The sequence below is a fragment of the Heptranchias perlo genome, chromosome 15 (genome assembly GCF_035084215.1).
Source record: "Heptranchias perlo isolate sHepPer1 chromosome 15, sHepPer1.hap1, whole genome shotgun sequence".
NCBI lineage: Eukaryota > Metazoa > Chordata > Chondrichthyes > Hexanchiformes > Hexanchidae > Heptranchias > Heptranchias perlo.
Window position 1 is genome coordinate 44308634 of NC_090339.1, and position 21523 is coordinate 44330156.

At 44.2% G+C, this 21523-nt stretch overlaps 1 long non-coding RNA gene across 1 annotated transcript in view; it reads left to right on the forward strand.

Moving 5' to 3' along the window:
- Positions 1-21523, forward strand: part of LOC137332740 (uncharacterized) — a 307773-nt gene that overhangs the window by 127126 nt on the left and 159124 nt on the right. The window contains exon 2 of the long non-coding RNA XR_010965735.1: positions 2179-2323. This is a non-coding gene — a long non-coding RNA (uncharacterized lncRNA). The remainder of the gene's footprint in view (positions 1-2178; positions 2324-21523) is intronic.

Consider the following 21523-nt stretch of genomic DNA (forward strand, 5'->3'; position numbering starts at 1 on the left):
CCTTTGGGCTATTGTGGAGAGGTGCGTGACACCTGTTCCAGCACCTCTCAAATGTACTGCTGTCCCTCGATCATTCTCCTTTTGAAGGATGGCCCCCGGGGTTCAGCATCTGCGTCCAGCTGAGCAGAGCCCGGAGAGGAGTCCGCCCACCGATGCGGAATCTCCACAGCTGCCCCTGCCACCAGTGTCTGCTCGTACTCACTTGTGTATGGTGACTCACCAGGTGCCAACCCAACTGACTGACTACTAGGACCCACCAAGGTGTGAGTATCTGCGCTGGTGGATGGCTCACTAAGGTGTGACGATGCAGGACGTAAGGCCGGGAGCTCCTCTGAGGAATCACCCTCTCCTGTCACTGCGGTCGTTGAAGGGTCTGTAAGAGAACAGAAGGCAATATTAAGCATCGTCACAGATGTGTCATGTTGCGATGAGCATACTGAGGTGTTCAACGTGCCAATCATTGTTAACATCAATTCATGTTGTGTGTGACGAATGTTAAAATTGTGTCACCAGACATTTGTGAGGTGCCAGTCTCGGCCTCCCCGACGGACACCCACTCGAGGGTGCAGCTGATCGCCAGATCCTCCTCCTCCGCCTCTGTGAGGACCATTATTTGTTGTGGCCCCCCCTCCAGTCCTCGCCCTCTCGCATGCATTTTGTGCTCCCTTCTAGAAGGGGTGAAAGTACAGACGTGTGAGTGAGTGATGGTGCAGTGGTCAGCCAATGAATGTATTGCTTTGGGTGAGGCTGACCATGAAAGAGGGTGAGTATGAGACAGAGACATCACATTGGATCAGGATTGGGGTGAGTGGTAGTGGTGGGGTCAGAAATGGGGAGGTGAGGAAGTGCAGGTAAGTTGAGAATAAGCCTTAAATGGGTGTGAGGAGTGATGTGATGGAGTAGTCTCAGCAGTGCAGAATGAGTTGGGGGGGAGGGGGTGATGTGCAACACGGAATGCAGGAGAATCAGTAAGTGTACACACTTTTGCTGACCTAGTTAGGTCATTGAAACACTTCCTGCACTGGACCCAAGTGCGGGATATGTTGCTCCTGCTGGTGACCTCCTCTACCATCTCGAGCCAGGCCTCCTTGGTGGCAGAGGCAGAGCGCTTCCTCCTGTCAGCCGAGTAAAATAGTTCCCTCCTCCTCCTCACCCCAGCCAGCAGTACCTCAAGTGAGACATCGCTGAACCTTGGAGCAGCCTTGACCCTCTGCTGCTCCATTGTGTCTTCTTGCTCCATGCTCCAGCAAAATCCAATGTAGCAATGGCCATTTAAATCTAGACACTGCAGCTGACAGCATGTCATGAGGGTGCGCAGTCCGCCCGCTGCGCAGTTATCGGACGGCAAACCGGGCAACAAGATTAATGGCCACCAATTAAGTTGCAATCGCGTGGGGAACGCTAAGTTTTTATTATTTGCGTTTGCCGCGCGCCCATTGACCCCCCCCACTGCCATTCCGTCACCTTATTATAATCTTGCCCCAAGTATTTCTTTACAGGAATGATGACTGAGCCCAGGACTCACTTAACAAGCAGTTGGATGCTGTAATGGGGAGACTTTAGGGTTGGTATTCTGGATGGATGAGATTAAATGGGCTGAAGAGTCTTCTTCAGCTAAACCTATCTTGTAGGTAATCTGAAGGTCAGCAAAACAAATCAGTGTACTTCTTTAGGTATGTCACCAATGGTTAATACTTATTTCTCCTTTCATTCCATTTCAGAAGCTGGCTTCCCAACAATTTTACAATGCAATACTGGTCTCCTAACTGATTTATATAGCTTGGCATCTGTTACAAGGACAGACACTAATCTACAAGCAGCTAAAATTTAGAGCATTGTCTTTCATCTGTGAAGGATGTCTGTGCATGTAGATCCATCCTGATACAGATGATAAGAATCGCTTTATATATTTAGAGAAATTTGTAGTTACGCAAAAATTGGAGCAATTTAAAAAAAGCTTCTATAACTGCATCGTAGGAGAGACTTTCTGCCGTCTTCATTTCTCCGCATTGGGAGAATATGCAGAATCAACAATCTTGTCTAGCATGTAGATGCCCACTTCAAAGGAGGGAAGATCAATCTCTGTTTAAGATGACAAAAGATAGAAGATGTAGAGCTCACCCATCTGATAGAAATAACTAATAGTAATCACCAGGCTATTAATTGATATGCTTACAGGTTATTGTATCTGATTATTATAGCCCTCTGTAATGGCTATTCCATCAGAGGGTCCTGTGACCAATGGATACTCAGCAGAGGGGAGAACTTCACTGGGCAGCGCTACAAGAACAACAGCTCCAGCAAGAATCACTAATCCACTGAGGTAAGGGGGAGAAAGAATATTCTTCATCATCATGTAAATAACTGAGCAAAGTTGAATGCAGCAATCACACTATTGGCTATTTTCTACTTATTCAAGGAGATAGTTAAGTTTAATAATGACTGTAAAATCCATGTTGTGTCATTGCTACTCTTTGCTAATTCTTTTACTGTTTAAGAAATTTGCTTGTCAGTTAAAGTCTAAGTCACAATCTGGCATAGTGCTATTCTGCAGCTTCCTGAAGTCGGGGAAGATCACATGATCAAAGCAGTAAGTTGAAGCAAAGTAAATAGGGTTCTCTGTTCAATCCCTGTTATAGACTCTGCTCACTAGGTTTTTTTCATTTGTTCATGGGATGTGGGCGTCGCTGGCAAGGCCAGCATTTATTGCCCACCCCGAATTGCCCTTGAGAAGGTGGTGGTGAGCCGCCTTCTTGAAACCGCTGTAGTCCGTGTGGTGAAGGTTCTCCGACAGTGCTGTTAGGAAGGGAGTTCCAGGATTTTCACCCAGCGACGATGAAGGAACTGCGATATATTTCCAAGTCAGGATGGTGTGTGACTTGGAGGGGAACGTGCAGATGGTGTTGTTCCCATGTGCCTGCTGCCCTTGTGCTTCTAAGTGGTAGACGTCTGGGTTTGGGAGGTGCTGTCGAAGAAGCCTTGGCGAGTTGCTGCAGTGCATCCTGTGGATGGTACACACTGCAGCCATTGTGCGCTGGTGGTGGAGGGGGTGAATATTTAGGGTGGTAGATGGGGTGCCAATCAAGCGGGCTGCTTTGTTCTGGATGGTGTCAAGCTTCTTGAGTGTTGTCGGAGCTGCACTCATCCAGGTAAGTGGAGAGTATGTCATCACACTCCTGACATGTGCCTTGTAGATGGTGGAAAGGCTTTGGGGAGTCAGGAGGTGAGTCACTCGCTGCAGAATACTCAGCCTCTGACCTGCTTTTGTAGCTACAGTATTTATGTGGCTGGTCCAGTTAAGTTTCTGGTCAATGGTGACCCCCAGGATGTTGATGGTGGGGGATTCGGCGATGGTAATGCTATTGAATGTCATGGGGAGGTGGTTAGATTCTCTCTTGTTGGAGATGGTCATTGCCTGGCGCTTGTCTGGCGCGAATGTTATTTGCCACTTATCAGCCCAAGCCTGGATGTTGTCCAGGTCTTGCTGTATGCGGGCTCGGACTGCTTCATTATTTGAGGGGTTGCGAATGGAACTGAACACTGTGCAATCATCAGCGAACATGCCCATTTCTGACCTTATGATGGAGGGAAGGTCATTGATGAAGCAGCTGAAGATGGTTGGGCCTAGGACACTGCCCTGAGGAACTCCTGCAGCAATGTCCTGGGGCTGAGATGATTGGCCTCCAACGACAACTAACATCTTCCTTTTTGCGAGGGACGACTCCAGCCAATGGAGAGTTTTCCCCCTGATTCCCATTGACTTCAATTTTACTAGGGCTCCTTGGTGACACACTCTGTCAAATGCTGCCCTGACGTCAAGGGCAGTCAGTCTCATCTCACCTCTGGAATTCAGCTCTTTTGTCCATGTTTGGACCAAGGCTGTAATGAGGTCTGGAGCCGAGTGGTCCTGGCGGAACCCAAACTGAGCATCGGTGAGCAGGTTATTGGTGAGTGCCGCTTGATAGCACTGTCGACGACACCTTCCATCACTTTGCTGATGATTGAGAGTAGACTGATGGGGCGGTAATTGGCCAGATTGGATTTGTCCTGCTTTTTGTGAACAGGACGTACCTGGGCAATTTTCTACATTGTCGGGTAGATGCCAGTGTCGTAGCTGTACTGGAACAGTTTGGCTAGAGGTGCGGCTAATTCTGGAGCACAAGTCTTCAGCACTACAGTCGGGATGTTGTCAGGGCCATAGCCTTTGTTGTATCGAGTGCACTCAGCCGTTTCTCGATATCACGTGGAGTGAGTCGAATTGGCTGAAGACTGGCTTCTGAGATGGTGGGGATATCGGGAGGAGGCCGAGATGGATCATCTACTTGGCGCTTCTGGCTGAAGATGGTTGCAAATGCTTCAGCCTTATCTTTTGCACTCACATGCTGGACTCTGCCATCATTGAAGTTGGGGATCTTTACAGATCCTCCTCCTCCTGTTATTTGTTTAATTGTCCACCACTTTTCACGACTGGATGTGGCAGTACCACAGAGCTTTGATCTGATCCGTTGGTTGTGGAATCGTTTATCTCTGTCTATAGCATGCTGCTTCCGCTGTTTAGCATGCATGTAGTCCTGTGTTGTAGCTTCACTAGGTTGGCACCTCATTTTTAGGTACGCCTGGTGCTGCTCCTGGCATGCTCTTCTACACTCCTCATTGAACCAGGGTTGATCCCCTGGCTTGTTGGTAATGGTAGAGTGAGGAATATGCTGGGCCATGAGGTTACAGATTGTACTGGAATACAAATCTGCTGCTGCTGATGGCCCACAGTGCCTCATGGATGCCCAGTTTTGTGCTGCTAGATCTGTTCTGAATCTATCCCATTTAGCAGGATAGTAGTGCCACACAATATGTTGGATGGTGTCCTCAGTGTGAAGACAGGACTTCGTCTCCACAAGGACTGTGCGGTGGTCACTCCTACCAATACTGTCATGGACAGGTGCATCTGTGACAGGTAGATTGGTGAGGACGAGGTCAAGTAGGTTTTTCCCTCATGTTGGTTCGCACACCACCTGCCTCAGGCCCAGTCTGGCAGCTATGTCCTTCAGGACTCGGCCAGCTCGGTCAGTAGTGGTGCTACTGAGCCACTCTTGGTGATGGACATTGAAGTCCCCCACCCAGAGTACATTCTGTGCCCTTGCTATGCTCAGTGCTTCCTCCAAGTAGTGTTCAACATGGAAGAGAACTGATTCATCAGCAGAGAGAGGGCAGTCGGTGGTAATCAGCAGGAGGTTTCCTTGCCCATGTTTGACCTGATGCCATGAGATTTCATGGGGTCCAGAGTCAATGTTGAGGACTTCCAGGTCCACTCCCTCCTGACTGTATATCACTGTACCGCCACCTCTGGTGGGTCTGTCCTGCTGGTGGGACAAGACATACCCAGGGATGGTGATGGAAGAGTCTGGGACGTTGGCTGAAAGGCATGATTCTGTGAGTATGCCTATATCAGGCTGTTGCTTGATCAGTCTGTGGGACAGCTCTCCCAATTTTGGCACAAGTCCCCAGATGTTAGTGAGGAGGACTTTGCAGGGTTGACTGGGCTTGGTGTTTTGCCGTTGTCGTGTCCGGTGCCTAGTTGTCCGATGCCAGGTGGTCCGTCCGGTTTTATTCTTATTATGACTTTTCATAGCGAGATTTTACAACTGAGTGGCTTGTTAGGCCATTTCAGAGGGCAATTAAGAATCAACCACATTGCTGTGGGTCTGGAGTCACATATAGGCCAGACCGGGTGAGGACGGCAGGTTTCCTTCCCTAAAGGACATCAGTGAACCGGATGGGTTTTTACCGCAATCCAGCAGTTTCATGGCCACCATTACTGATATTCCAGATTTTTATTTAATTAATTGAATTTAATTTCCATTTTCCAAAGTCTCTCTCCCAGTTCCATTGCCATTTTCATTATAAAAAACCTTTCATAAAATCATAGAATCATACAACACAAAAGGAGGTCGTTCAGCCCATCGTGCTCTCTGGAAGAGCAACCAATTAGTTCCACTCCCCTGCTCTTTCCCCATGGCCCTGCAATTTTTTCCTTTTTCCATAGAGATCCAATACCTTTTTGAAAGTTACAATTGAATCTGCTTCCACATTCTTCTGTCAGTTGACTGTGGGCAAAAAACATCCTCCATTTCAAGGCTAAAAAGCTCCAGTTTCTCTAATTATTAAAACCTTAAAACTTCAATTCAATGATGCGTTGATGACTTGATTTTTTTTACATTTATGTGAACAGTACTCAGTTTATTATACAGTGATTATTACTCTGCTTGTCAACCTCATTATGCCTGCCTGCTATACTAACAAAGCTGGAGATGTCTCCTCCATTGCAATTAGTCACATTTGCTGTGGAATCTAGGAGATTTCTTTTTTAATATCTGCTACGTGTTAATCTCATGGCTCGGTTCAGCTGCAATCGCATTTAAATGTAATTGCGTTGGACCACACCTGGGATTTTGGATGACTCTTGCCACCACTTCAGCAGCTTTTTCTTTGCCTGTAATCATTTACCAGATGATCATCACATCATCAAATGTGAGAAGGAAAAACAGAAAACTGCAATTTATCAGGTTCCTGTCAAAGAATTTCAGCCATGGCTACTTCTCGACTTCATTACACTTGTCAGCAGCTTCTAGCGGAGCTGTACACAGGAATACATTGGGGCTTTTTTCAGTCAGGGATAATTGACCAAACAACATTACGAATAAAGCTTATTGTTTAATCACCTTTTTTATTCATATATCCATGCTTCATTTGTGCCACAAAAATGTGTAATAAGCCTATTTGCATAATTCAATGTGACAATTCTCTGAATCTATAGTATTTACATAATGATGGTGGCTAACTACAGGACAACAAATGATTACCTTCAACAGACGGCATTCCTTTCTGCAGCCCTCATTTCTGGCTGTGTTTCAAAACTAATAACCACTAACAGGTTCCACAGAACATAATATATGAACCCAAAGATGTTGACCCCACAGTTGAAAAATCAAAGCCTTTTAATTTGTGTCTTAGCATATTCCTTATAAACCACCCTGCCCTGTCTCCCTGCCTGAGCTCATTCCTTGTTCTGTGGTGTTGCTTATTCTACTTTTCTATAGGTTTTTTTGATAGAATACCAATAAAAGTGTTGATGTTGTTAATATCAAAGGCACATTTAGATTCCATCTGTTTGCAGTACTGGTCACCATACCATAGGATGGATATTGTAGCCCAGTAAGGCAGTTGAAGGAAAGGCAATGACGATGGTATCAGGGAATGGGACTTCCTCTGTGTGCTGTGTATAATGACATTGTAAATCAGTCTCAGGAATCTAAGGAGGGGTTGAGGAAGTTGTATAGGCAAAGAGGAGACTTCAAGGTGACTTAAATGAAACTTTCAAGATTATGAAGATGTTTTATAAAGTTAATCCAGACAAATTGTTCACACAAACAAAGTTTACAGAAGCAGACTAGAATGAGTCGGTAATTCAGCTACAGCTGTTTCCAATAGAGAAAGTTAGACCTGTCGAATAAGTCAGAAGGGAAGGTCAGTGAAGCAAATAATATAAATGAATTTAGGACATGGACTTAGAAATTGGAATCTGCAAGGGGCTCCCACAAAATCCTAGGAGTCATCAGATTTTTGTCTGTGTTTCAAACTCCTGTATTTTTCTGTTCTTCTGACTTATTAGCATGATACAAAAAACCTTGTTATCCAATGAATCTATTTTGTAAATGCTAATTACATCTAATTAGCATAACTTCCTTTAAGCATAACAATATACCTTCCAGGTGCCATGAAGATAGGATATGTTGATTTAAAAATGTAAAAAATGATTGTCTTCTAATAGATGTTGAAAATGAGGTTAAGTTTGCATTACTTATTCATTTGTACAATATTCTCCCAGTTTTGTAAAGACACAAGTCACGGTTTGAGTTATTAATGAAACACAACAAAGTTGATGATAATGCTGCTGATGTCAGTGCCAGTTCTTCTCCTGTTCCTGTTATATAGAGAAAAGAACGCTCTGTTCGATCTGCAGGGCGCAATGTACCAATGCTTTTCAAATGAAGAGAACATTGCACCATTACCGATGAGCTGTTTAGAATGGTTCCTTAAGGTGTGCAGGAGACTATAATAACTTTGTGGCATTCAAAGTTTATTGGAACCTCACAGTTATGAAAGCTCTCCAATCATGCATCATCTATGGTAATATATTACATTTCTATTATTAAAAATGGGTAGCATTTTTCAAAATAGAATACAATTTTCTCCCTTCTTCTCTCCTCCTGTTCTAAAGACACTAGGGCCTAGAAATTCAATGATGCTGCGCCCGTTTTACAGTCGACAAAGCATCCAATATGGCGGGCTGTGCGTATTGGTAAAGGCATCAATCTGGCCTATTGGTAAAGGCATCAAAAGAGGCGACCTGGCCCCACACCTGAATCAGGCGTGTTAGCCATGGCTCAGTGGTAGCACTGTCACTTCTGAGTCAGAAGGTTGCAGGTTCAAGTCGCACCTTAAGCTCTCCCGTGGACGCAAAAGATCCCATGGCACTATTTCATGGAAGAGCAGAGGGGTTCTCCCCGGTGTCCTGACCAATATTTATCCCTCAACCAACATCACTAAAAAACAGATTATCTGGTCATTATCACATTGCAGTTTGTGGGACCTTGCTGTGGTGTCTGCAGCTCGCCTACCTGATGTAAATGTGGTCCAAGGCCCAATATCGGGTGTACCTCGTGCCTACCCATTCCGGCACAGGGATCGATCGATTGCAGAGCATTGCAGCAGCCCGATCTTTGATTCCTCTTTGCTGGCGAGCTGCTTAGGGATGCCTATCAGGTATCTGTAGCTTGCTGGCTCGATGATAATGAGGCCCAAGGCTCAATATCACGTGCGCCTCGGTCCTATCCATTCAGGCGCAGGGATCAATCGTTTTTTTGGCGGGCTTGAATTTTTTGCTGAGTATGTTTTCACAAAGGTCTTATCAAATTGCTTGTGGGCCTTCAATCAGTTATTGACCATGATCTCCAGGTCCATCTCATGTCCTGTACCCCTATGCCCCTGCATTGTACACATATGCCTAGAGTTTTTCAGACTCAAATGCATAACACTGCACTTATCCGCATTGAAGAACATTTATCATGCAGGCCCATTCCCCTAACTTATTTAAATCGACCTGCAACCTCTTTGTTTGGTCCAACTCCTGTGCATATTTTTGTGCTGGATGCAAATTTATGCACGTACTGCTATAGAATCAATTTTAGCAGCAATCCTTTCTGACACCACTGGCACCTTAGCGTCATCTTCAGTGAAAGCAGATGCAAAGTTTCCATTTAACACACAGCCATATCCTAATCTTTGTACCTAACCTGCTCAGATAAATCTCTGAAAGGACCTATGTGACCCTTAATCATTTTCTGGTTTCTGACATTACTGCAAAAAGCTTTACCATCATTATTATACCTCTCCACAATCCTGTTTTCTAATATCTTCTTTGTATTTATAATGGTGATCTTAGTTATACTCAAATATATGTACATCCCTACTCTCCGACCACACCAAGTAAAATATTTCTTTTTAAGGTGAATTTCCCTACAAACTCCCTATTCAATTGGCATCACCTGGACAGAGGTGCAGCCCCATGTAAAGAGGTGGGGGAATATCAGGTGCAATTCTGGGATTTGATGAACATAACTCAACTCCCCAAAAATTGGGGGGACATGTTCCCTCACACATCCTCCTGGTGGTAGCACCCATGAACCTGGTGTCACGTTAGTTCATTCTTCACTGATTCATTCATGGCACACTGCTAAAGAGATGTTCCATTGCACACCGAGGAAGAGCAGAATACACAAAATGATTCATCTTGTGGTAAAGTGTATCGTGAAATGCACCCTAACACGTTTTTGCTTTCATGCAAACGGACCAAACTTTAGCCTATTAAATTAACAACTATATGGTAAAATAATCAGAGTTAGCTGTTACATATCCCTGAAATGTAACCTTCTTGTGACATAGCTAGTATGATGAAAGTTGATTAGTTAAGCATTTCATGTGGATAAAAATCATGCAAATATAAATCATGCAAGGAAGATAATAGGGGATCACTGTGCTCTAAAAATACTATAACATTGTAATTGCTCTTTAATTCTTGACCACAATTTTAGTCCAAACTTTTTTATTAGTTGTATTTTCAAGAGCTTGCACATGGGTTTAAGGGTCAAGTTAATTTGTTTGGTCATACTTCCTTGCCACATCTTGGCATCGCACTTTTGATTTCCTCACAAATCTGAAACTATGATGATCAGAAAAACAAGATTATTTCTCAAGAGCCTTTTATCTGCCATTTTCTTTCTAACAAACTCAAGTATTTAGAACTCACTTGATTAAAAACATTATAAAAAATCATGCCTTGCCATAATATATTTAACTCTCAAAAGTCTCCAGCTATAGTTTTCCCTATTAACTCTTTCTCCAAGGTCGCTACCAAACCTTGTTGGCAGGACACTGAAGCTTTGAGTAACAGGATGGTCACTTCTTTTAGAACAATATTTAAGAGGAAACTCCTTGTGAACAATGTTACGGGACATTAATTAGTATGTGTGCGATGTCCTGTATCTCGCACATGTTTCTGTTTCACACCAGATCTCACACACCAGACACCATGGGTAGATTTTTATCTTCACCACCTGGATGTGAAGCATTGCTTGGATGGAGTGCAGAGAGAAAGGGAAGGAAAATCGGATGGGCTCTGTTATGGGTGCGTGATTCTCCTTGCCTGATTTTCCTTACTCCATTCTGCGCTGGTGATGTCTTACACCCCAGGCAGTACAGACGAAAGTTTCCCCCCACATTTCACGTTGTCACACTTTGTTCCATAAGGACACAAGCTTGTTATTGGCCTCAAGCCTGGACTTTAAAAAACCTTACGACTGTCCGCTGATTGACCTCAGTAGTTTAGAAGTGGCTACAATTACCTGGATTCACCTGTTAAGAGCACAACTGTCCTCCAGGCTTTCCATGAGTACAGACCACAGAGGTGGAAGTAGGCGGTCTTTGTGATGGAGAGGATATGGGGGTTTGGTTCAGCCTGAGACAGTGGAATCAGTGGCAATGATACAAAGTTTGTGGTGGGGGGGAGGGTGAAGATGATGGCTTAGGTCTTCCCATTGTTTACCTGGATGCTGGACAAGCAGTCTGACAATACAGAGGGAGTGGCTGAGATGCGAGAGGTGGTGGAGAAGTAAAGCTGGGTACATTGGAAGCTGATCCCATGTCTTTGGATGATGTTGCCTTGGGACAGCTTGCAGATGAGAAAGAGAAGGGGGGATCTAGAGGTAATGGTGTGGTAACGGGAAGAGAAGTCACTGCTGGAGATGCTCTGGCTATGATTGAATAGATAAGAGTGGAACCAAATGAGGGCAATTCCACTGAGCTGGACAACAGAGGAAAGGCACTGGAGAGTGGTCAACTGTGACAAAGGCTGCGGAGAGGTGAAGGAAGATGAGGAGGGATAATGCATCACAGACAATATCAGAGATGACTTTGATTAAAGCCAATTTGGAGCAGTGGCAGGAGTGGAAGCTAGATTGGAGATTTTCAAGCAGTAAGTTGTTGGAAACATTGGCACCGATTTGGGAGGCAACAACACATTTAAGCACTTTGGAGAGGAAAGGGGGATTTGAAATGTGGTGGTAGTTTGCAAGAACAGAGTAGTCCAAGGTGGGTTTTTCGAGGAGCAGGTGGTGAACCAGTTTTATAAGGGAAGAGGACAATACCTGAGGAGAGGGAACCATTTACAATTTCAGCTTACAGAAGGGCCAGGAAGAGAAGCTCAGTAGTCAGTAGTTTAGTGGCCATGATGTCAAGGGAGCAGAAGATGGGTCTCATGGACAAGATGACCTCAGAGAGGGCGAAATGGCACTGAGGGAATGATGCCTGTACAGGGCTCGGGCAGGGGAGAGCCTGGGGGGGTGGGGGGGGGTGGAGATTTGGCTGGGTGGGCAAGGAGCAGGGGAGAAGCAACAGAGGCAGCTGACCTGATGGTCTGAATCTCAGTGACAAAGAAGTCCATGAGTTCCTTGCACTTGTTAGAGGTGAGGGTTAACAGGGCATGGGCTAGGGACAGTAGAAAAAAGAAACCACGGAAGGGGCATTTAAGAAATCAAAGCATAACAATTGGATGTTGTGCCCATTTTATAGGCATAAAACATGTGCCTAGACGTCCAATGTGGTGGGTGACATGCGCGCACTCATTCCGCGCCAGAGGTGCGCTGCCCACTATATTGCTTAGGGCTTCTCCATAGGCGTCCGGGGCATGCGCCCGAAACTGGCGTTAGGCCTATTGCATATGCAAATTGGTAAGCTATACTTGTTTCAGGCCCCTTTATGCTGCAGTCAGTTTCTTCAGGCTCCCATCTGCCAAACCAGCGGTCCTTAAAGGTTTTTTTAACGTACCTTATTGTGGAGCCCCTCTGCCACAGCTGCCACCTTCTGACCAGCGAGCTGCCTCTTCGGCCATTGATGGCACACATACCTGCTTCCTAATGAGGCCAGCTGATCAATTTTCCATGGTCTCGCCACCGGCCGCATTAAGCACACACCTCACCAGGATTGCCCCTCAATTCAGATACAATCCAATTTCTAGGCCCAAGTCTTGAGATGATGAAGGCATCAACTAGGGTCTTTGCAGTGAGGGAAAAGTAGGGGTGAAGGCAGAAAAGGTTTTTTAGATGGAAGAAAGCTAAATTGGTTGCAGATCAGAAGTGGGAAGGAAGCTCAGTTGGAGGATGGCTTTGTTTTTGCTGACATTAGGCCGCACAAAGTTTCAATTCATGTAGGTCATAATGTCAGTCAGGCAACTGGAGAGGATGGCTGTGGAATTCAGGGTGAAGATAGAGAGGTAATGCTGAGTGTCATTGGTGTACATGTGAAACTGAAAGATGTCACTGAGGGACAGTGTGTAGATGTAGAACAGAAGGTGGCCAACCATGGAGTTATGGGACACAACGGGGATGAGTATATGTGTATGGAGAAGAAACTATTGAAGGCGATGTAGTGACTTTGTTGCAACCCTTTAAAATCAGAGTCCTTTTAAGTAGCACCTGGGAACATTGACTGGAGCCAAACCAGGGACATGATCGGTGAATTCCCCTTGTTCTGGTGCCACTAATGAATATAGATGGATACCATTCCAAAAGAGATTGGACACAGACACTGTCAGGGTCATTTGCCTCAAACACTCCCAGCTGAGCACCCGTTCCACCTCACCAGAGAGTATAGATGCCAAATAAAAATAGATGCATACCCCAGCTTACTACACCACTCACGATAGTGTGTCCCCTTTCTCCCCCTACCTTTGTTGCTATGCCCCAGACAGACAATAGCTGCTTACCTTTTCCCAGTGTGATGCAGGATAAAATTGTTGACCATGTGCATACACAGCAGAACAAAGTTTCCCTCTTCATCTATAAAAAAAAAATCGATTGTGGGATATGGAAATTGGCTCACATTAACAGAATGCCATTTTCCTCCTCCACAATTATGTCCTACCATAGGTTTTGTGGTCTGCTGTAACCAGAAGCAAATTGGTCTGAAGACAGAAATAAACCCAAAATGATAACCTGTGGTCACTCCAGGCCTGGAATATGGTTCACTGCTCCTGAATAATATGAACTGCAGGAGCTGAGGGTCTTCTACTCCAGGTAGGTTTCTACTGAATTATGCTTTTAAAAAGATGAAAACTATACATTTTTTTAAAAAAAGCTTAATGGAAGTTAAAGTAGATGTACATTGATTATATTAAAATTAAACAAAGAGCTTTGCTCTTTTAATTATATGTATCATATGAAATAAACAAACTTGCATTTATAGGGAATCTTTTACATCCTCAAAATGTCTCAAAGTGCTTTACAGCTAATGAATTACTTTTGAAGTGCAGTCACGGTTGTTTGTAGGTAAATGTGGCAGCCAATTTCCATTCCACAAACAGCAATGAGATAAATCACCAGTTAATTTGTTTTTGTTGGTGTTGGTTGAATGATAAATGTTGGCGAGCAATTGAGAAAACTTCCCTGCTTTTTTTCAAACAGTGCCATGGGATTTTTAAACATCCAAACTAACATTGGTTTAATGTCTCACCTGAAAGGCAGCACCTCCAACAATGCAGCACTCCTTAAATACTGCACTTAATTGTCAGCCTAGATTATAAACTCAAATCTTAGAGTGGGGCTTGAACTTGACACCTTCTGACTCAGCAGTAAGAGTACTTCCACTGGGCTAACACATGAAGTGCACAAGCTTATGAGGAGACTGATCTAAAAATAAAATAGCAAAAAGTTCACTTTGATAAGCATTGTACATCAGAAAGAACAAACGCGAGCCAAGGTCATCTTTGAATCTTCAGAAATGTGATGAGACGTATCTCCAGTCTGATTGACAGCTTCATCTGCTGACATGGGAGATGTGATCATTTAGGACTTATTTCCATCCGACAGAAAGCCACAGAGTTTGGCCTCTGTTGACCTCCCTTCACTGTTAATAAAGAGGAATTAATTTCCAGACTTGTTTGATGCTGTGTCCGTCCTTTTTATATGCTTGGAATATGCAGCAGCATTATTGACAGTAAACAGAAAGCAGTTAACACTATGGAGGTCTTTTTTACAAGGTACATTTTATGCTTAACAGCAACCTGCGAAATCTTCCCAACAGGAGCAAAGTGTCCACTATCTAGTACAGTACTTGGCTAAAAGCCAAGTTAAGCCGCACATTTCATGAAACACTATCTACGCGTTTGTTGTGTAACTAATGCAATTCACTAAAATGTGTTATTTTCCAAATAATTGCAGCATTTGTTTCTGATTGATAGCAATATTATGTGGTACTAACATTCCTTCTTTTGATGATTTTCATTTTGATTTAATTCTTTAATCAAGGGTTGAAACAGTCGGTCATCTCTGATAGTTCCGGCAATTATTTAAGCCTGCCTTATTGTAGCACTAGACAAACCTTACCAGTTATAGATTCAATTGGAACCATATTTTAATCCTTGCCATGCCATGGGATGATTGTATATGGGTGCAATTGAACTATCGGTGTAATGGACAAGGTCATTTATCCAATGGGTATTTAAAGTGGCAAATACATGCCAAAGATTGTTTTGGTATTTGGAACAGTTTTCAGTCAATGTTAATGTTGCTCCGAAACAGACAGTGAAGTCCCGCTTTTAACCCTGCCCACCTGGCGTGAACAGTGCAGGGGTGATTAACATGACAGCAAGGTGCCACCCATTGTGTTCCAGCTGCGTTCGCACCCCCCCACCATTTTAACTCCCAGGTTTTCAGAAGCGTCAAGGCTGCCCGCTGTAGGCAGGCAGAGACTTCATTAATATGGAAATGTCAAGGTCCGAGGATGTCCTTCGGATCCCCATGAGATTTCAACTCAGGATCGCGGCTGCACTGCCCAGTCCCAAAGCCACCAGGGAAAGCTGGCAGCAGACAGGATCCAGGGTCATGAGAGGCCTAGGTAAGTTATTTTAAAATGTTTTTAAAGATTTCCTTGTGAGCCAGGAGGAGCAGGAGTGCTCTTCCGGGTCCCACAAGGAATCATTGCGACTCTCCTGTCCCAGGCTTCTTGCGAACGTGATTGCTTTCAATCCCTCCCTTCGTCTTTGCTTACCTTGCAGGGAACCATTTCCCTGGTTCCCTGGCGGCAGCGTACATGACTTCCCACTCCTGCCCGCCAGTCATTGCATCATTCCCCCCAGTTTCGAGTGGAAGTTTAATGTCAGAAGTTAAAATGAGGCCTGGGAGTTAAAATGGCCCAGGTCTCACTCTGGCACCATCATGGGCACTTTCCTCCTGCCCGAGCCCTCACACTATGTGAGCAGAAATAAAGGGTGGGTGTGGGTTAAATTAGTGGTAGAATACTCACTGCTGTGTTCCTGACCTCTCTCAAACCCTCCACTGCCTCTGTGTTGTCAGACTGCTTGTCTAACATCCAGTCTTAGGTGAACCGCAATTTCCTCCAGCTAAACATTTGTAAGACCAAAGTCATTGTCATCGACCCCCTGCCATAAAATCCGTTCCCTTGCCACCGATTACAAGCCTTTCAATGCCACTGTCTCAGGCTGAACCAGACTGTTCACAATCTTAGCATCCTATTCAACCCCGAGCTGAATTTCTGACCACATAATCCTCTCCATCATAAAGATTGTCTACTTCCACGTCCCTAACATTGCCCACCTCCACCTTAGTCCACCTGCTGCTGAATCCCTCATCTATCTCTTTGTCATCTCTAGACTCACCTATTCTAATGTTCTCCTGGTCAGCTTCCCATCGGCCCATCCTCCATAAATGTCAGCACGTATAAAACTTTACTGTCTGAATCCTATCCCGCACCAAGTCCTGCTCAACCATCGCCCCTGTTCTTGCTAACCTACATTGGCTCTGATCCCCCAATGCCTCAAATTTTTAATTCTCAATCTTGTGTTTAAATCTCTTCATGTCCTCGCCCCACCCTATCTCTGTAACCTCCTCCAGCCCTACAACCTTCCCCATACTTTCTGTTCCTCTGACTTTTTTCGCCTGTGCATCTCCCCCTTTGTCCTACCATGCCTTCAAACACCTAAGCGTCACACTCTGGAATTCCCTCCTTAAACCCTTTTGTTTCTCCACCTTTAAGATGCTCCATATAATGCACCTCTTCAACCAAGCCTTTGATCACCCCTCCTAATATCTCCTTCTTTGGCTCTGCATTAATTTTTTCCTTATGCCTCTGTGAAGTGCCTTGGGACAATTTTCGATGTCCTGAGGTTGTGAGAGGAGCTATATAAATGTAAGTCTTTTTTTCTTTTTAAAAGTACTATAAAAATGGAAGTTGTTCTTGTTGTTAATATATATCTTCCACCATTAGAATTTCACAAATTTAATTAAAAAATACTAAATAAAAGCTAGAAAAGGTTAGTACGTATCATAGAATCATAGAATCTTACAGCACAGAAGAAAGCCGTTCGGCCCATCGTACCTGTGCAGGCCCTTTGAAAGAGCTGTCCAATTTAGTCCCACACTCCAGCTTTATTCCCATAACCCAGCAAATTAGTCCTCTTCAAGTATGTGTCCAATTGCTTCTTGAAAGTTTCTATGAAATCTGCTTCCACTACCCTTTCAGGTAGTGCATTCCAGATCTTAACAACCTTCTGTGTGAAAAAATTTATCTTCATTTCCCCCCTAGTTCTTTTGCCAATTATTTTAAACCTATGACGCTTGGTTACCGATCAGAGGAAACAGTTTCTCCCTACCTGCTCCATCAAAACCCCTCATAATTTTGAATACTTCTATTACCCTTCTCTGAATACTTCTCTGCTCTAAGGAGAATAATCCCAGCTCCTCTAATCCCTCCACATAACTGAAGTCCCCCATCCCTGGTATCATCCTGGTAAACATCCTTTGTATCCTCTCTAAGGCCTTGACATCCTTCCTAAAATGTGGTGCCCAAAATTGTACACAACACTCCAGCTGAGGCCTGACCAGTGATTTGTAAAGGTTTAGCATGACTTCCTTGTTTTTGTATTCAATGCCCCTTTTTACAAAGCCAAGTATCCCACACGCTTTCTTAACCGCCTTACCAACTTGCCCTGCCACCTTCAAAGATTTGTGAATATGCACCCCCAGGCCCCTCTGCTCTTGCACCCCCTCAAAATAGTACCATTTAGATTATACTGCCTCTCAATGTTGTTCCTCCCAAAGTGCATCACTTCACACATTAAATTGCATCTGCCATGTGTCTGCCCATTTCACCAGTCTGTTTATGTCCTCCTGAAGACTGCTACTATCCTCCTCACTATTTACTACCATGCCAAGTTTTGTATCATCTGCAAACTTCAAAACTGTACTCCCTATACCCAAGTCCAGGTCATTTATATATAACAAGAAAAGCAATGGTCCTAAATCCGTACCCTGAGGGACCCCACTGCATGCTTCTCTCTTGTCAGAAAAATATCCGTTCACCATTACTCCCTTATCCCTTAGCCAATTACGTACCATCCCTTTAATCCCACGTGCTTCTATTTTCCGAATAAGTCTGATGTGTAGTACTTTATCAAATACCTTCTGCAAGTCCATATATACAACATCTACTGCACTACCTTCCTCAATCCTCTCTGTTACTTCATCAAATAACTCAATCAAGTTAGTCAGACATGATTTGCCTTTAACAAATCTGTGCTGGCTGTCCCTTATTAATCCATGCTTCTCTCAGTGAGAATTAATTTTGTCCTTGACAATGGTCTCTAGTAGTTTCCCCACCACTAACATTAAATTGACTGGCCTGTAGTTACCAGGTTTATCCCTCTCCCCTTTTTTGAATATGGTGTAACATTTGCAATCCTCCAGCCCTCTGACACCACTCCCATATATCCAAGGAGGATTGAAAGATTGTGGTCAGAGCTTCTGCTTTTTCCACCTTTGCTTCTCTCAGCAATGTAGGATGCATCCCATCTGGACTGGGAGACTTGTTAACTTTGAGTGATGCCAACCTAATTAGCACTTCCTTTCTATCTATTTTTCTCCTATCCAATATCTCTACTTCCTCTTCTCCTACTGCGACATTAACTTCATCCTCTTCTTTTGTGAAGACAGATGCAAAGTGCTCATTCAGTACCTCAGTCATGCCCTCAGCCTCCACAAGCAGGTTTCTTTTTTGGTCCCTGATCTGCCCCACCATTCCTTTAACTATCCTTTTACTTTTTATATGTTTATAAAAGATTTTTGGGTTCCCTTTTATGTTACCCACTAATCTTTTCTCATATTCCCTCATTGCCCTTCTTATATCCTTTTTCAATTTCTCCCTGCACTCTCTGTATTCTGCCTGGTTTTCTTTTGTACTCTGTACCTGACATTTGTAATAAACCTCTTTTTTCGATTTTGTTCTAACCTCGGTCATCCAGGGAGCTCTAGCTTTGAATGCCCTATCTTTCTTCCTTATGGGAATATACTTAGTTTGTACCTGAACTATCTCTGCCTTGAAGGTCTGCCATTTCTCATTAGTGTTTTCGTGGCCAATCTTTGTTTCCAGTTCACCTGTACTAGATCTCTTCTTAAATCAATGAAATTGGCTCTCTTCCAGTTGGGTATTTTCACCTTTGATTTTTCTTTGTCCCTATCCGTAACTAATTTAAACCTAATTATATTATGATCACTATTACCCAGATGTTCTCCCACTGGAACACACTCCACTTGCCATACTTCATTCCTTAGAACTTGATCCAGCACTGCTTCCTTCCTCATTGGGCTAGAAATATACTGATTAAGAAAGTTCCCCTGTACACATTTTAGGAATTTGTCACCAGTGTTCTTTACACTGTTTTTTCCCCAGTCTGTATTAGGTTAATTGCAGTTCCCTACTATTACTGCTCTATTATTTTTACATTTCTCTTAAAATTTGCCGACAGATTTGCTGCTGTATTTCCTTCTCATTATTTGGGGGTCTACAGTCAACATCCAGCAATGTAACAGTTCCTTTTCTGTTCCTTAACTCTAACCAAATAGATTCATTCTTTTAACCCTCTAATATATTGTCCCTCTGTAGAACTATAATATTATCCTTGATCAATACTGCCAGCCCCATTCCTTTCGTTTTTCTTTCCCTATCCCTCCTGAATACAGTGTAGCCAGGAATGTTTAGTTTCCATATCTGCTCATGTTTAAGCCAGGTCTCTGTTATAGCCATTATATCATAACCTCATCCAGCAACTTGAGCCTGCAGCTCATCAACCTTATTTGTAATACTTCTCGCATTAACGCACATGCATTCCAACACCATGCTAGTCTGCTTTGCTTTTTTCCTCCATCTAATGCCTGCACTTTCTACATTATTCTTTATTCTGTTGCTGTTTGTCCCTCCTAGTCTTCTATGCATCTTATCTCCCCTCTCTGCTGTTACATCCTGGTTCCTCTCCCCCTCCCAAATTAGTTTAAACCTTCTCCAACAGCACTAGTTAACCTCGCTGTTCAGGTGCAACCCGTCCGGCAAGTATAGGTCCCTCCTGCCCCAGAACTGGTCCCAATGTCACATGAATCTGAAGCCCTCCCTCCTGCACCACTTCTCCAGCCACGCATTCACCTGCACTGTCTTCCTGTTTCTATACTCATTAGCATGTGGCGCTGGGAGTAATCCAGAGATTACCACCTTTGAGGTCCTGTTCTTTAATCTTTTTCCTAGCTGCTGAAACTCTGTCCGTAGGACCTCAACCCTTTTCCTACCTATGTCATTGGTTCCAACATGGACCACGACTTTCTGGCTGTTCCCCTTCCCCTCACAGAATGTCCTGCACCCGTTCAGTGATATCCTTTACCCTAGCACCAGGGACGCAACACACCATGTGGGACTCACATCTGCAGTTGCAGAAACGCCCGTCTACCCCCCTGACTAACGGCTCCCCCATAACAACTGCTTTTCTACATTTCTAGTGTCCTCTGTGTAGCCACCTCTCCCGCAGTGCCGTAGATTTGCTTCTGACTGCATTCCCCCGAGGTGTCATCACTCTCACTGGTATTCACACTCCCAGGGGACACTCCCAGGGGATTCCTGCACTGCATGCCTGTTCCTTCTAGTTTGTCTGGTGGTCACCCACACCCTCTCCTCCGAAACTGGCTGTGGGGTGACCACCTCCTGAAACGTGCTATCCACAAGACTCTCAGCTGCAGTGATGCCAGCCACCCCAAAAGCTCTGAAATTCTGAGTTTGAGCAGTTGGTGGCACTTCCTGCATATGTGGTTTTCCAGGACACGCAAAGTGTTCTGGAGTTCCCACATGGCACAGGATGTGAATGCGACGGGCCCCAGCTTTCCTGCCACGTTAACTAACTGTTATTTAAAACTGTTTGTTTAGGTTCAAGGCTATTTAACTGTTTAGCTAACACTGAAACACTAACCACTAAAAGCACTAACCAATAATCTAAATACTTACACAAACTTACGCCGGCCGCTCCTCCTTGTATTGTATCATCATGTTTTGATTTTTCTGTCTGTTTCAGACTCTCTGCCCTTGAGCCCGCCGCGATGCTCTCCCTCTCCACTCTCGCCTTTCTTTATGTAGCCACTCCTCGGGCCTCCCGCGATGTAGTTTTGAAAAATTCTCATTTTGTGCTTTCGTTGGAACAGTTATAAAGCACTATTTTATCAGTACTGCATTCTGTTAAAGAAAGTGCAGGGAGATTCGGCGTTCAGAAGAAGAGTCGACACTTAATAGCACACAGTTCCCTGTCCCCTACTCCAGAGACAGGGAACTGGAGTCGGACCAGGCCAGCTTCTGTCAGCGCCACCAGCCAATTGGGCTCCTGTGCTCACACCACTAAAGTTTTCCTTTACCCTTTCTCTGAACTATTCATGAATCTTGCAGATCAGGAGTGCTGCAGACACAGTCAGATTTAACATAAGAACAAAATTACAGTTGCAATGGTTTGTTAACAATGAGCCAGCCTGAGGCCTGAAAGGAGCAGCGACAATACATGTATATGATAGGTGGCAAAACTAATAACAAACTT